Consider the following 15,430-nt stretch of genomic DNA (forward strand, 5'->3'; position numbering starts at 1 on the left):
TTTGTGTGGTGGTATTATTATTTGTATTTTGATAAATAAATCTTACCTGAAGACCAGAGGCAAAACTAAAGCCACTGGAGGTCAGGCAATGGTGACACACCTTTAATCCCAGGATTTGTGAGAATTGGATGAATCTCTGTGAGTTCAAGGCCACCCTGGGATACACAAGGTCAATGCGGAAACAAATCCAGGTGGTGGTGGCTCACACCTTTAATCTCAGCACTAGAGGGAATATAAAATGGGAGGAAAAAGAGGCTTAAATTGCTTAGTCTGAGGTCACCCAGCCTTGGTAGAGGTAAGACTTCTCTAGTGACTTGGCTACTTTGCTTTTCTGGCTTTTAGATTGAGCTCCAATTTCTGTCTCTGGGTTTTTATTATTCATGCTACATTTTTGTTTTTGTTTTGTTTTGTTTGCTTACTTTGTTTGGTTTTTGGTTTTACTTTTTGGGGGGGGGGGGAGTTGCAAGGGCAGAGGGTGGTTTTGGGGAGATACATGACATGAAATCTGTAAAGAATCAATAAAAGTTAAAAAGAAAACATGGAAAGGTCTTCTATTAACAATTTAACAGCACACCTGAGAGCTCTAGAACTAAAAGAAATTAGACCCAAAAGGAGTAGACAGCAAGTGACAAGAAATAATCAAACCAAGGGCTGAAAGCAATGGCGCAGAAGCAAGCAAACAAACAGCAACAAATACAGATAATCAATGAAATGAGGAGTTGGTTGAGAAAATCCATAACATTGACAAACCCTTAAGCCAAAACAACTAAAAGGCAGAGAGAGGAAATTCAAATGAGTAAAATTAGAGATGAAAAGGGAGATATAGCAACACACACATAGAAAATCAAGAGAATCTTAAAGACATACTTTAAAAATGTGTACTTCAGCTGGCTCTGGATGCAAAGGTAAGTGGATCTCTGTGAGTTGAAAGCCAGCTTGGGCTTCACAGTGAACTCCAGAACAGTTAGGGCTGTTACACACAGAAAAATCATGTCTTGAAAAGAAAAAGAATAAACAAAAAGAAAGAAAGAAAAAAATGTGTACTGGATCAAAATGAAAAAATCTGAAAGAAATGGATAATTTTCTCAATTTTTACTACCTATCAAAGTTAAATAAAGGCCAGATAAACAATTTAAACAAACCTATAACTTCTAATGAAATAGAAGCTGTACTTAAAAATCCACCAACCAAAGCAAGCCCAGGGCCAGAAGTTATCAGCACAGAATTCTACCAGACTTTCAAAGAAGAGTTAATACCAATACTCCTCGAATTATTCCACAAAATAGAAACAGAAAGGACATTGCTTAATTCTTTTTACAAGGTGGCAGTTACCTTGATATCCAAACCACATAAAGACTGAACAAAGAAGGAGAATTACTGTCCTTGATCGTTTATATCAACTTGACACAAGCTAAAGTCTGAAAGGAGGGAGCCTCAGTTAAGAAAATGCCTCCATGAGATTGAGCCGTGGGCAAGATGCTGATTCATGAAGGAGAAGTTTATTGTGGGTGGTGCCATCCTTGGGCTGGTGGTCCTGGGTTCACCAAGAAAGGAAGCTAAGAAAGTCATGGGGAACAAGCCGGCATAAAGCACCCTTCCATGCCTCTGCATTGGCACCTGCCGCCTGGTCTCTGCCCTGTTTAAGTTCTTGTCCTGACTCCCTTTGATAATGAACAGTGCTGTGGAAGTATAAGTTAATAAACCAGCAAAAGTAAACCTAACTAGGACAATTGCAGACCAGTTTCCCTTATAAACACAGATACAATTCTTAATAAAATACTTACAAACCAAATCCAAGAACACACCAAAAAGATCATCCATAATGAGCAAGTAGGACTTATTCCACAGATGCAGGGATGGTTCAGTATATGTAAATTGATAATTGTAATCCCCTACATAGACAGAATGAAAGATGAAACACACATCATCATCTCACTTAGACGCAGAATGAGCCTTTGACAAAATCTAACACCCCTTCATGATAAAGATTCTGGAGAGATTAGGAATAAAAGAGACATACCTCAACATAATAATGGCAATTATAGCAAGACCATAGCAAGTATCAACTTAAATAGAGAAAACCAAAAATTTCCACTAAAATTGGGAGCAAGACAAAGTTGTACACTTTCTCCGTATCTATTTAATGTTATTCTTTAAGTCTTAGCTAGAGCAATAAGACAACTGAAGGAGATCAAAGGGATACAAATTAGAAAGGAAGATGTCAAAGTTTATTTATTCATTTTTTTTCCAGTTTATTTATTTTTTATTAAAAATTGCCATCTCCTCCCCTTCTCCTCCCCCTTCCCTCCCCTCCCCTCCACCCATACCCCCACTCCCTCCCTCTCCAGGCCAAAGAGCCATCAGGGTTCTCTACACTATGTTGAGTCCAAGGTCCTCCCAACTCCCTCCAGGTCCAGGAAGGTGAGCAACCAAACTGACAAGGCTCACACAGAGCCCGTCCATGTCGTAGAGACCAAGCCCATCGCCATTGTCCTTGGCTCCTCGGTCAGCCTCCACCATCAGCCACTTTCAGAGAGTCCGATTTGGTCGCATGTTCCATCAGTCCCATTCCAAGTGGACTTGGTGGTCTCCCATTAGTTCTGTCCTGCCGTCTCAGTGCGTGAACGCATCCCTCATGGTTCTGACTTTCTTTCTCATGATCTCTCTCCTTCTGCTCCTCATCAGAACTTTGGGAGCTCAGTCCGGTGCTCCAATGTGGGGCTCTGTCTCTATCTCCATCCATCACCAGGTGAAGGTTAAGGCTCACAGTGAGCCCGTCCATGCTGTAGAGTTCACATTCATTGCCGTTGTCCTTGGTTTCTCAGTCCTCCTCCACCGTCAGCCACATTCAGAGAGTCCGGTTTGGTCCCCTGTTCCATCAGTCCCATTCCAACTGGACTTGGTGGTCTCCCGTTAGATCTGTCCCACCGTCTCAATGGGTAAACGCATTCCTCATGGTCCTGACTTCCTTGCTCATGATCTCCCTCCTTTTGCTCCTCATCGGGACCTTGGGAGCTCAGTCCAGTGCTCCTATGTGGGGCTCTGTCATTTTCTCCATCCAATGCCAGGTGAAGGTTCTATGGTGATATGCAAGATATTCGTGAGTATGGCAATAGGATCTGGACATTTCTGGCACCCTCTCCTCAGCTGCCCAAGGACCTAGCTGGGGGCGTCCTCTGGACACCTGGGAACCCCTCTAGAGTCAAGTCTCTGCCAACCCTAGAATGACTCCCTTAAGTAAGATATATAGTTCCTTGTTCCCATATCCACCCTTCCTATATCCCAACCATCCTATTCCCCCAAGCTCTTCCCATCCTCCACTTCACACTTTTCTCTCCCCATCCCCCCTCCCCCCATCCCACCCCACCCCTATGTTCCCATTTTTTTGTCCAGCAATCTTGTCTACTTCCAGTATCCAGGAGGATAACTATATGTTTTTCTTTGGGTTCACCTTCTTATATAGCTTCTCTAGGATTTTTACGAATTATAGGCTCGATGTCCTTTATTTATGGCTAGAACCCAATTATGAGTGAGTACATCCCATGTTCATCTTTCAGGATGGTGTTTTCTATTTCCCTCTATTTGCATGCAAAATTCAAGATGTCATTGTTTTTTACCTCCGAGTAGTACTCTAATATGTATATATTCCACACTTTCTTCAACCATTCTTCCACTGAAGGGCATCTAGGTTGTTTCCAGGTTCTGGCTATTACAAATAATGCTGCTATAAACATAGTTGAACAGATGCTTTTGTAATATGATTGGGCATCTCTTGGGTAAATTCCCAAGAGTGGGATTGCTGGGTCCTGGGGTAGGTGGATCCCAAATTTCCTGAGAAACCTCCACACTGCTTTCCAAAGCGGTTGCACAAGTTTGCATTCCCACCAGCAATGGATGAGTGCACCCCTTACTCCACATCCTCTCCAGCAAAGGCTATCATTGGTGTTTTTGATTTTAGCCATTCTGACAGGTGTAAGATGGTATCTTAACGTTGTTTTGATTTGCATTTCCCTGATTGCTAAGGAGGTTGAGCATGCCCTTAAGTGTCTTTTGGCCATTCGAACTTCTTCTGTTGAGAATTCTCTGTTCAGTTCAGTGCCCCATTTTTTAATTGGGTTCATTAGCATTTTAAAGTCTAGTCTCTTGAGTTCCTTATATATTTTGGAGATCAGACCTTTGTCTGTTGCGGGGTTGGTCAAGATCTTTTCCCAGTCAGTAGGCTGCTTTTTTGTCTTAGTGACAGTGTCCTTTGCTTTACAGAAGCTGCTCAGCTTCAGGAGGTCCCATTTATTCAATGTTGCCCTTAATGTCTGTGCTGCTGGGGCTATACGTAGGAAGCGGTATCCTGTGCCCAAATGTTGTAGAGTACTTCCCACTTTCTCCTCTAACAGGTTCAGTGTGTTCAGATTGATATTGAGGTCTTTAATCCATTTGGACTTGAGTTTTGTGCATGGTGATAGACACGGATCTACTTTCATTCTTCTACAGGTTGACATCCAGTTATGCCAGCACCATTTGTTGAAGATGCTTTCTTTCTTCCATTGTGTGCTTTTAGCTCCTTTATCAAAAATCAGGTGTTCATAGGTTTGTGGGTTAAGATCTGGGTCTTCTATTCGATTCCATTGGTCGACTTCTCTATTTTTATGCCAATACCAAGCTGTTTTCAATACTGTAGCTCTGTAATAGAGTTTGAAGTCAGGGATGGTAATGCCTCCAGAAGTTCCTTTATTGTATAAGATTGTTTTGGCTATCCTGGGTTTCTTGTTCTTCCATATAAAGTTGATTATTGTTCTCTCAAGATCTGTGAAGAATTTTGATGGGATCTTTAAGGGGATTGCATTAAATCTATAGATTGCCTTTGGTAGTATTGCCATTCTTACTATGTTGATCCTCCCAATCCAAGAGCAAGGGAGATCCTTCCATTTTCTGGTATCCTCTTCAATTTCTTTCTTCAAAGACTTAAAGTTCTTGTCAAATAGGTCTTTCACTTCCTTGGTTAGAGTTACCCCAAGATATTTTATGCTATTTGTGGCTATCGTGAATGGTGAAGCTTCTCTGATTTCTTTCTCTGCTTCTTTATCCTTTGTATATAGGAGGGCGACTGATTTTTTGGAGTCGATCTTGTAACCTGCCACAATACTAAAGGAGTTTATCAGCTGTAGGAGTTCTTTGGTGGAGTTTTTCGGGTCACTTATGTACACTATCATATCATCTGCAAATAATGAAAGTTTAACTTCTTCCTTTCCAATTCGAATCCCCTTGATCCCCTTGTTTTGTCTTATTGCTATTGCTAGAACTTCAAGTACTATATTGAAGAGATAAGGAGAGAGTGGACAGCCTTGTCGCGTTCCTGAATTTAGTGGGATGGCCTTGAGTTTCTCTCCATTTAATTTGATGTTAGCTGTCGGCTTGCTGTAAATAGCCTTTATTATATTTAGGAATGACCCCTGTATCCCTCATCTCTCCAAGACCTTTATCATAAAGGGGTGCTGAATTTTGTCAAATGCTTTTTCTGCATCTAATGAGATGATCATATGGTTTTTATCCTTCAGTTTATTTATATGATGGATTACATTGATAGATTTTCGTATGTTGAACCAGCCCTGCATCTCTGGGATGAAGCCTACTTGATCATAGTGGATAATTTTTCTTATGTGTTCTTGGATTCTGTTTGCCAGTATTTTATTGAGAATTTTTGCATCGATGTTCATGAGTGATATTGGCCTGTAAATTCTCTTTCTTGGTTAAGTCTTTGTGTGGTTTAGGTATCAGGGTAATTGTAGCTTCATAAAAGGAATTTGGTAATGACTGTTCTGTTTCTATATTATGAAATACCTTAAGGAGTATAGGTATTAGGTCTTCTTGGGAGTTCTGGTAGAATTCTGCATTGAACCCATCAGGTCCTGGGCTCTTTTTGGTAGGGAGGTTTCTATTAACAGTTTCCAATTCTTCGCGACTAACAGGACGATTTAGAGCATTTACCTGGTCCTGGTTTAACTTTGGTACATGGTACTTATCTAAAAAAGTGTCCATTTCTTTTACATTTTCCAGTTTTGTGGCATACAGGCTTTTGTAGTAAGATCTAATGATTCTTTGAATTTCCTCTGTGTCTGTGGTTATGTCCCCTTTTTCATTTCTGATCTTATTAATTTGTGTGTTCTCTCTCTGCCGTTTGATTAGTTTGGCTAGGGGTTTGTCAATCTTGTTGATTTTCTCCAAGAACCAGCTTCTTGTTTCATTGATTCTTTGGATTGTTTTCTGTGTTTCTATTTTGTTGATTTCTGCCCTCAGTTTGATAATTTCCAGTCTTCTACTCCTCCTAGGTGAGTCTGCTTCTTTCTTTTCTAAAGCTTTCAGATGTGCTGTTAAGTCTCCAATGAGTGCTTTCTCCGTTTTTTTTAAGTGGGCACTTAGTGCTAAGAATTTTCCTCTTAGCACTGCTTTCATAGTGTCCCATAAGTTTGAGTATGCTGTGTCTTTATTTTCATTAAATTCAAGAAAGACTTTAATTTCTTTCTTTATTTCTTCCTTGACCCAGGTGTGGTTCAGTAGTTGACTGTTCAGTTTCCATGAGTTTGTAGGCTTTCTGGGGGTAGCATTGTTGTTGAATTCTAATTTTAATCCATGGTGATCCGATAAGATGCAGGTGGTTACTAATATGTTTTTGTAACTGTGGAAGTTTGCTTTGTTACCAAGTATGTGGTCAATTTTCGAAAAGGTTCCATGAGCCGCAGAGAAGAAGGTATATTCTTTCCTGTTTGGGTGGAATGTTCTATAGATGTCTGTTAAGTCCATTTGGTTCATTACCTCTATTAAGTCTCTTAATTCTCTGTTAGGTTTCTGTCGAATTGACCTGTCCATTGGTGAAAGAGGAGTGTTGAAGTCTCCCACTATCAGTGTGTTTGGTTTGATGGCTGTCTTGAGTTCTAGTAATGTTTCTTTTATATAAGTGGGTGCTTTTGTATTAGGGGCATAGATATTCAGGATTGAGACTTCATTCTGATAGATTTTTCCTGTAATGAGTATAAAGTGTCCCTTTCCATCTCTTCTGATTGATTTTAGTTTGAAGTCAACTTTGTTAGAAATTAGTATGGCCACACCGGCTTGTTTCTTAGGTCCATTTGCTTGATAAACCTTTTCCCAACCCTTTACTCTGAGTAGATGTCTGTCTTTGTGGTTGAGGTGTGTTTCTTGTAAACAGCAGAATGTTGGATCCTGTTTTTGTTTCCAATCTCTTAGCCTGTGCCTTTTTATAGGTGAATTGAGTCCATTGATATTAAGTGATATTAATGACCAGTGGATGTTAACTCCGGTTGTCATTTTTTATTTGGTAGTAGAGATTGTGTTTCCTTTCTTTGCGATGTGCTGGTGAAGGGTCGCTAGATGTCTGAGTTATTTTGGGCAATGCTGGACTCCTTTGTTTGTGAATTTCCTTCTATTACTTTCTGTAAGGCTGGATTTGTGTGGCTATGTATTGTTTAAATTTTCTTTTTATCCTGGAATATTTTGTTTTCTCCATTTATAGTGAATGAAAGCTTGGCTGGGTATAGTAATCTGGGCTTGCATCCATGGTCTCTTAGTTTCTGCAAAACATCTATCCAGGACCTTCTGGCTTTCATGGTTTCCATAGAGAAGTCAGGTGTTAGTCTGATAGGTTTACCTTTATATGTTACTTGACCTTTTTCCTTTGCAGCTCTTAATATTCTTTCTTTATTCTGTATGTTTTATGTTTTGATTATAATATGGCGAGGGGATTTTTTTTTTTTTATCCAGTCTATTTGGTGTTCTGTAAGCTTCTTGAACCTTAATAGGAATATCTTTTTTTAGGTTTGGGAAGTTTTCTTCTATAATTTTATTAAATTTATTTTCTGAACCATTGAGCTGTATTTCTTCTCCTTCTTCTACGCCTATTATTCTTAGGTTTGGTCTTTTTATTGTGTCCCAGATTTCCTGAATGTTTTGTGATGAGGATTTGTTGGATTTGCTGTTTTCTTTGATCAGTGCATTTATATTCTTCATGGTATCTTCAGAATCTGAGATTCTTTCTTCTATCTCTTGTATTCTGTTGGTTATGCTTGTTTCTGTAGTCTCTGTTCATTTACATAGATTTTCCAAATCCAGCTGGCCCTCGGGTTGTGTTTTCTTCCTTGCCTCCATTTCAGTTTTCAAGTCTTGCACTGTTTCCATTATCTGTTTGATTGTTTTTTCTTGGTTTCCTAGGATATCGTTTACGGATTTACTCAATTCTTCAAACTTTTTGTTATTCTTCTCGTCCATTTCCTTAAGGGAGTTTTTCACCTCCTGTTTAAGGGACTCTATTACTTTCATAAAGTCAATTTTTTCTACTTCTTCTTGATTAGTGTGTTCAAGTCCTCCTGTTATAAGTTCGCTGGGTTCTGGTGCTTTCATGTTGTTTTTCAAATTGTTGGAGGAATTCTTGCATTGGCGCCTGCCCATTTGTTCCTCTGAATAATCCCCTTTGGGTCTTCTTTTAGAAGTTCAATTCACCCCAATGAATTAAATTCACTCACCCCCAATGAATGATGGATCCTCTGGCAGACTGTCAGGTCTCCTTGCAGGCCAAACAGCTCACTGACAAAGGGCCTACCTTGCCACAGGCAGTCTAATGAAGGAGGGGACCTCCCACCGGCGGCCTGGGTGCACTCAATTCCAGGTCCCCAGCGCCCAAACAGGCTGAGCTGTGGGATTTTGTGGCCCCAAAGACGGGAGGATGAGGGGGGGATTCTGGGTGCAAGCTGGGAGGGGACAGGAAGAGAGAGGCAGTATCGGGGAGAATAACCCCTGCAGGAAAAGCAGGAAGTGTGTGGGTGGCGGGGGGGGGGGGGGGGGGGGGGGGGGGGAGTTGTGGAATGTCGGTGGTCCCTCTCCGGGCAGATGCCGCTGTTCGGGCACTCACTCCTCACTCACCCCAAAGAATGATGGATCCTCTGGCAGACTGTCAGGTCCCCTTGCAGGCCAAGCAGCTCTCTGACAAAAGGCCTACCTTGCTGCAGGCAGGCTAATGTAGGAGGGGACCTCCCACCGGCCTGGGTGCACTCCCAAAGTTTATTTATTTACAGATAATATGATAGTATATGTAAGTGACCCTGAAAATTCCACCAGATAACTCTTATAGATGATAAATACTTTCAACAGAAGTGTAGCTGGGTATAAAATTAAATCACAAAATCAGTAGCCCTCCTTCTACAAATGACAAATGGACTGAGAAAGGAATCAGGGAGACAACACTGTGGTAGTCTGAATAAAAATGATCCCCATAGGCCCATAGGGAGCGGCACCATTAAGAACTGTGGTTCTGTTGGAGTAGGTCTGGCTTTGTTGGAGGTGTGCCGCTAGGGGGTGGGCTTTGAGGGCTCAGAAGCTCAAGCCTGGCCAGTGTGTCACTGTCACTTCCTGTGCCTGCAGATCCAGATGCAGAACTCTCAACTCCTGCTCTAGTACCATTTCTGCCTGTGTGCCAACATCCTTCCCACAATGATGATAATGGACTAAACCTCTTAACTGAAAGCCAGTCCCAATTAAATGTTTTCCTTTAACATAACATCTACCATGATCCTGGTGTCTCTTCACAGCAATAAAACCCTAACTAAGACAAACATGTTTCACAGTAGCCTCAAATAATATAAAAATATCTTGGGGATAACTCAAACCAAGCAAGTGAAAGACTTGTATAATTAAAACTCCAAGTCTTTAAATAAAGAATTAAAGATGATATCAAAGGTAGAAAGATCTCTTATACTCATGGACATGTAGGGTTAACGTCTTAGGGTTTCTGTTGCTATGATGAAATACCATGACCAAAAGCAAGTTGAGGAGGAAAGGCTTACATTTACATCAGTAAAAGCAGTCAGGACGAGAGTCAAACAGAGCAGGATCCTGAAGGCAGGAACTGATGTGGAGGCCATGGAGAGAAACTACTTATTGGCTTGATTCCCGTGGCTTTCTTGGTCCACTTTCTTCCTCCCCCCCTCCTATTATATCTCATTTTATTTTACTTTTTTATTTATTTATTTTTAAAGAGAAAACAAACTACCACTTTTCATTTTATATAACCAATTCCAGTTCCCACTCTCTCCCCTCTTCCCATTCCCTCCACCTACCCCCTACCCCACCCTCATCCACTCCTCAAAGAAGGTAAGGCACAATGTTTGGGGAAGGTCCAAGGTCCTCCCTACTATATCTAGGCTGAGAAAGGTATCCATCAAAAGAGAATAGGTTCCCTAAAACCTAGTACAAGCAGTAGGGATAAATCCTGGTGCCACTGCCAGGAGCCCCGTAGTCTACCCCAGCCATACAACTGCCACCCACATTCAGAGTTTGGACCTGTGCTGGCTCCTTCCCTGTACAGAAGTTGGAGTTAGTGAGCTCCCATTAGTTCAGGTAAACTGTTTCAGTGGATGAACCCATCATGGGCTTGACCTCTTTGCTCATATTCTCATTCCTCCACTCTTCAACTGGATGTTGGGAGCTCAGTCTAGTGCTCCAGCTCTGCCTTTGTTTTCAGCAGTTGCTGGATGAAGGTTCTATAGTGATATTTAAGATGTTAATCAGTCTGACTACAGGGCAAGGCCAGTTCAGGCACCCTCTCCTCTATTGCTTAGGGTCTTAGCTGGGGCCATCATTGTGGATTCCTGGAAATTTTTCTAGAGCCAGGTTTCTTGCTAGCCCCATAAAGGCTCCCTCAATCAAAATATCTGTTTCCTTGCTCTCATCTCTGTCCTTCTACCATCTCGACTATCCCATTTCCCCAGGTTCTCCTCCCCACTCCCCTCTAGAATCTAGGACCAGTAGCTTAGGGATGGCACCAGCCACAATGGCCTGGGTCCTTCCCATTGATCACTGAATGATAAAATGCCTTAGAGCTCGATTTCATCCAGGTATTTTCTCAACTGCGTGTCCTTCCTCTCTGATGACTCTAACGTGTGTCAAGCTGACACACAAAAGCAGCCAGTACAATTAACATAGTAAAAATAGCCATCCTACCAAAAACAATCTACAGATTCAATGCAATCCCCATCAAAATTCCAACACAGATCTTTACAAAACATGCAAAGACAATTTCAGCTTCATATGGAAACAGAAAACTCAGACTAGCTAAAACATAAAAGAACTGCTAGAAGAATCACCATCCCCTTCCCCAAACTGTACCACAGAGCTACAGTAATAAAAACAGCATGGCATTTGTACAAAACTGACACGATGATCAGGGGATTGAATGGAAGATCCAGACATAGGTCCACACACCTATAGATCCTGGTATTTTATAAAGAAGCCAGAAATACACACTGACTAAAAGACAGCATCTTCAACAAATGGTGCTGGTCAAACTGAATGGCTGCATGTAGAATATGCAAATAATCCATATGTACCACCTGGCAATAACCCAACTCATTATTTTCAGTTTTGAGCCTAGCCTTTAATGGGACTTGGTGAAAGCTTCTACACAGCAAAGGACATTATCGTTCAGATTAAGCAGCAGCCTACATAATAGAAAAAGATATTTTAGTAACTATACATTTGATAGAGGGCTAATATCCAAAACTTATTAAGAACTTAAAAATATGCACATCAAGAAAATGCATAACCTAATTAAAAATGTGGTACAGATCCAAGCACAATTCTCAAAAGAGAAAATTCGAGTGGCTGAGAAACACTTAAAGAAATGTCCTATATAATTAGTCATCAGGAAAATGGAAATCAAAACAACTTTGAGATCCCATCTTATACAAGTCAGAATGGCACGCTGGCACTGATGAAGACTAAGGGTAGTGGGAGTGTGGAAATCAGTGTGGTGGTCAATCTACTTCAAGATCCAGCCGTACCATCTTGAGCATATACCCAAAGGATTCTACATCCAACCACAGAAACACTTGCTCAACCATGTTCATTGCTGCTCTAGTCATTGTAGCCAAAAATTAGAAACAGCTCACATGTTTTTCAGTAGACAAAAGGATAAAAGAAAATGTCATACATTTATACAAAGGAATATTACTCAGTCATTTAAAAAGATGAAATCATGAAATGTGCCAGAAAATGAAAGGAACTAGAAAAAAATCATCCTGAGGTGTTACCTGTGAGGTAACACAGGCTCAGAAAGACAAATACGGTATGCACTCACTTATATGTGGACATTAGCTATTGAGACATTGACAATCAAGCTAAAAAAAAACTATGGTAAGGAGGCTTCCTCCGTCCTGCCAGTCAGCTCCCAAATAATGATATGGAAACTGTTACTAATTATGAAAGTTTGACCTATAGCTTCTGCTTGTTCATAACTAGTTCTTATAACTTAAATTAACCTATATCTATTCATCTGTGCCCTGTCACATAGCTCATGGCTGTTACCTCTCCTCCTGCATGTCCTGCTTCCTCTGCACCTGGATGGCAACTCCTTCTTTCTTCTTACCAGATCTCTCTCTGCCTGAAAGTCCCATCTAACTCTCCTGCCTAACTATTGGCCATTCAGCTTTATATTACGCCAATCACAGCAATACATCACACAGTGTACAATAGCCTACAACATTTCCCCCTTTTGTCTAAATAAGTTAAGGTTTGAGCTCTAACATAAGAAAACTATTCACAATAAGAACAATTATCAGATAGACAGTGGTACTGCTGTACGCCTTTAGTCCCACCACTCAGGAGGCCCAGGCAGGTGGATTTCCATGAGCGCAAGGCTGGCCTGGTCTACAAGAGCTAATTCCAGGATAGCTGTGACTGTCACACAGAGAAACTCAGTCTCAAAAAACAAAACAAAAAGAACAAAGAACAATTGTTAAGTAAGAATTACATTCACAAGGCCCAGTCTATTTGTATTTGGCAAATTCAGAGAAAGTGCTGTATTATCTGTCCTATCTTACTTAGTGAGTTCAAAGTTTTATACCTAAACCACTTTCTATCATAACTTAAATTACTATCCTAAAATATATCTTTTTAGACTTTAAAACATCTTTTTAGATAAATAACTTAAACGTTTATGTTTCTCAACCTTATAAACTTCACATCTCTTATGTAAGTTTCTTTTCTGAATTTGGTAGCAAGGAAAACTGTAAAACTATCTAGTCTTCAACTCCATCAAAGACCCCAGAAGGATATATTACCTGAGTAAACAGGAAGTGTAGCTCAAACAACTTCCAAAACTATAGAAATGACAGAAGTATATGGCTGCCCAAAAAGTCATCCAAGGTTCCTCTGCAACAGGCCTAGAATACCTGACAGACTTCTCTGTGAAGCAGGAATTTTGGAGGACTGACCTGCCTTTTCTATTCTTTCTTTTGTGCACTGCTTGTCTAGTTTGGCTAGCACACTGTCAGTAGTCTAGGCAAGGGCAGTTTCTTGCCAAATGACTAACCTTGCCACAATGAAAGCAAACTCCATATGGAGGTTCTTCAATGCCCATCATACTTTTTTGAAGTAAATTGATACTGCGTGGAGCACAGACATATCTCACTGTGATGAAGCCTTATATTATTAAAACATTTTAAATGACATATTCTGTACATTTTTGAAGTGTTTGAAGACCATCTATTTAAAATTTATCTGTTTGATCTTGAAAACATACCTAACATGATTAAAAATTTGATTGTTATAGGTGCCTAACTACTAATATGTATTTCTTAATTATTCCAAACATTTTATAATAATATTCAAGGACTAGAAATTTACATTACATTGTTAAATGAGCTGCATAGGTACAATACCTTAAACAATAGTAGAAACATATATACAGTATAACAAAATAATGTTAAATTTTTATCAATATGCAAAACTCCATACCAATGCAAAACATTTAAGATTAGTAGTTGCCTATTTATTTTAAATTTTAAAAGTAGATCCAATAGTCTTCCCTTTTATCCTATTGTTCCTATATCCTCCTTTTTCTTTTCAGAATAAAATCCCTGACTCTAATCACCTTTGTTTAGTTTCTTCCCTGACTATGACCAATAACAACTTGCAACCAACTTCCCTAAACAACGATGAACACCCATAATCCACAGAACAACCAAAAACCATCCACCCCACCTCTTGGGAATGTGAGCACCATGTTCTTAAAATTATTTCCTGTTGTCTTTAAGTAATGGCATCTTTAGGGGACCCTGAGGTAACTGAGATAAGGTCAAGTCCTGGGAGAGCTGGCTGTTACTCAGTCTCAGCGTGGTGGGAAAGTGCAGGTCTTATCTGAAATTCCGCTGGAACAGTCTATGAGATTGGACCATCTTAGCTATCCATGAGTATGAGAGATCTTCCCATCTTTGACATCTTTTTAAATTATTTCCTTAAAGATGGGAAGGAACTGAGAGTAGGGGAGAGGATATATTGTATGAAAAACAGAATCTATTTTCAATAAAAGAAAAAAAGAGCAATTCTAGGTACAGCAAGAAGACACTGCCTTATTTAGCTCTCTGTAATTCAGTCGTCATGAGCTGCCAGGGTTCCTTATTGTGAAGTACTGCTGTGTGGCCACTGTGCATGCCCCTGTCACTCAAGGGTGGAAGGAGCTTGGTCAGACTGGTGCACTCTGCTTGGCCTAGTCTTGGGTCAAGCGGGAGTGGTTCCATGCTGTTACCAGCTGTGCCTGTAGCAGCTAGCTCCTCGTATCTGGCAGACTCGGGGACATGTGCTACATCTGGTTGCTCCCTTCCACTAGTCACACCCTGCTGGGCAAATTAGCTCCAGCTCCAGAGAAGGTGCGTCCATCACATAGTCTGGGACAAGCTTCATCTTTCTTGCTGCACACAGCTCTGTCATCTGTTCTTGTGCTGAATGATTGCTCATCATCAAGGGGTTCATAAGCACTGAATTTGACCCTGTGGTGATTTGTTCCCACAGAACTTTGGCTCAACACAAATCCTGCCACATTTGCTTTCACCTGGATGCTTAAAAGTCCCCAGCATGGGTAAACAAGGCCACCCCTGTACCTGTACTTCTCACAGGGGAGAAATGTCTGCAGCATTCCCTTGGGTGATAGCTGCCCATCCTAGAGCAGCCTCTCTTTTTTCCACCAGTACCACCATATCTCTGTCTTCACCTCTGGGTGTCCATTGCCCCTGGTGTTCATCCACACCCAAATTTCCTTTGCACTGTTAGAGGGACCAATTATCGCACAATTTAACAGGAGGATCCTGCGTGGTACTCACCTTCAGGCAGCCTTGGCAGCTCTGAGGAAAGCTGCTAAGGTAGTAGTAACCTTGTGATCTCCTTCCCTCACATCGGCAGACACAGGGAGAAAAAAAATCATGCCTTTAATCATAAGGGAGTCCAATTGTCACCCTTTCTGGGAAATGTGTCCTTTGCTGACATCATCGGGAAGTTACTGTGGAGTATTCTTTTACCCATGAGGTACAAATTGTCAGCAAGTCCATCTGAGTCTGGAAAATTCTTCTTCAGTTTTATTTAGTTGGTTGGGATG

The sequence above is a fragment of the Arvicola amphibius genome, chromosome 9 (genome assembly GCF_903992535.2).
Source record: "Arvicola amphibius chromosome 9, mArvAmp1.2, whole genome shotgun sequence".
In the NCBI taxonomy this organism is placed as follows: domain Eukaryota; kingdom Metazoa; phylum Chordata; class Mammalia; order Rodentia; family Cricetidae; genus Arvicola; species Arvicola amphibius.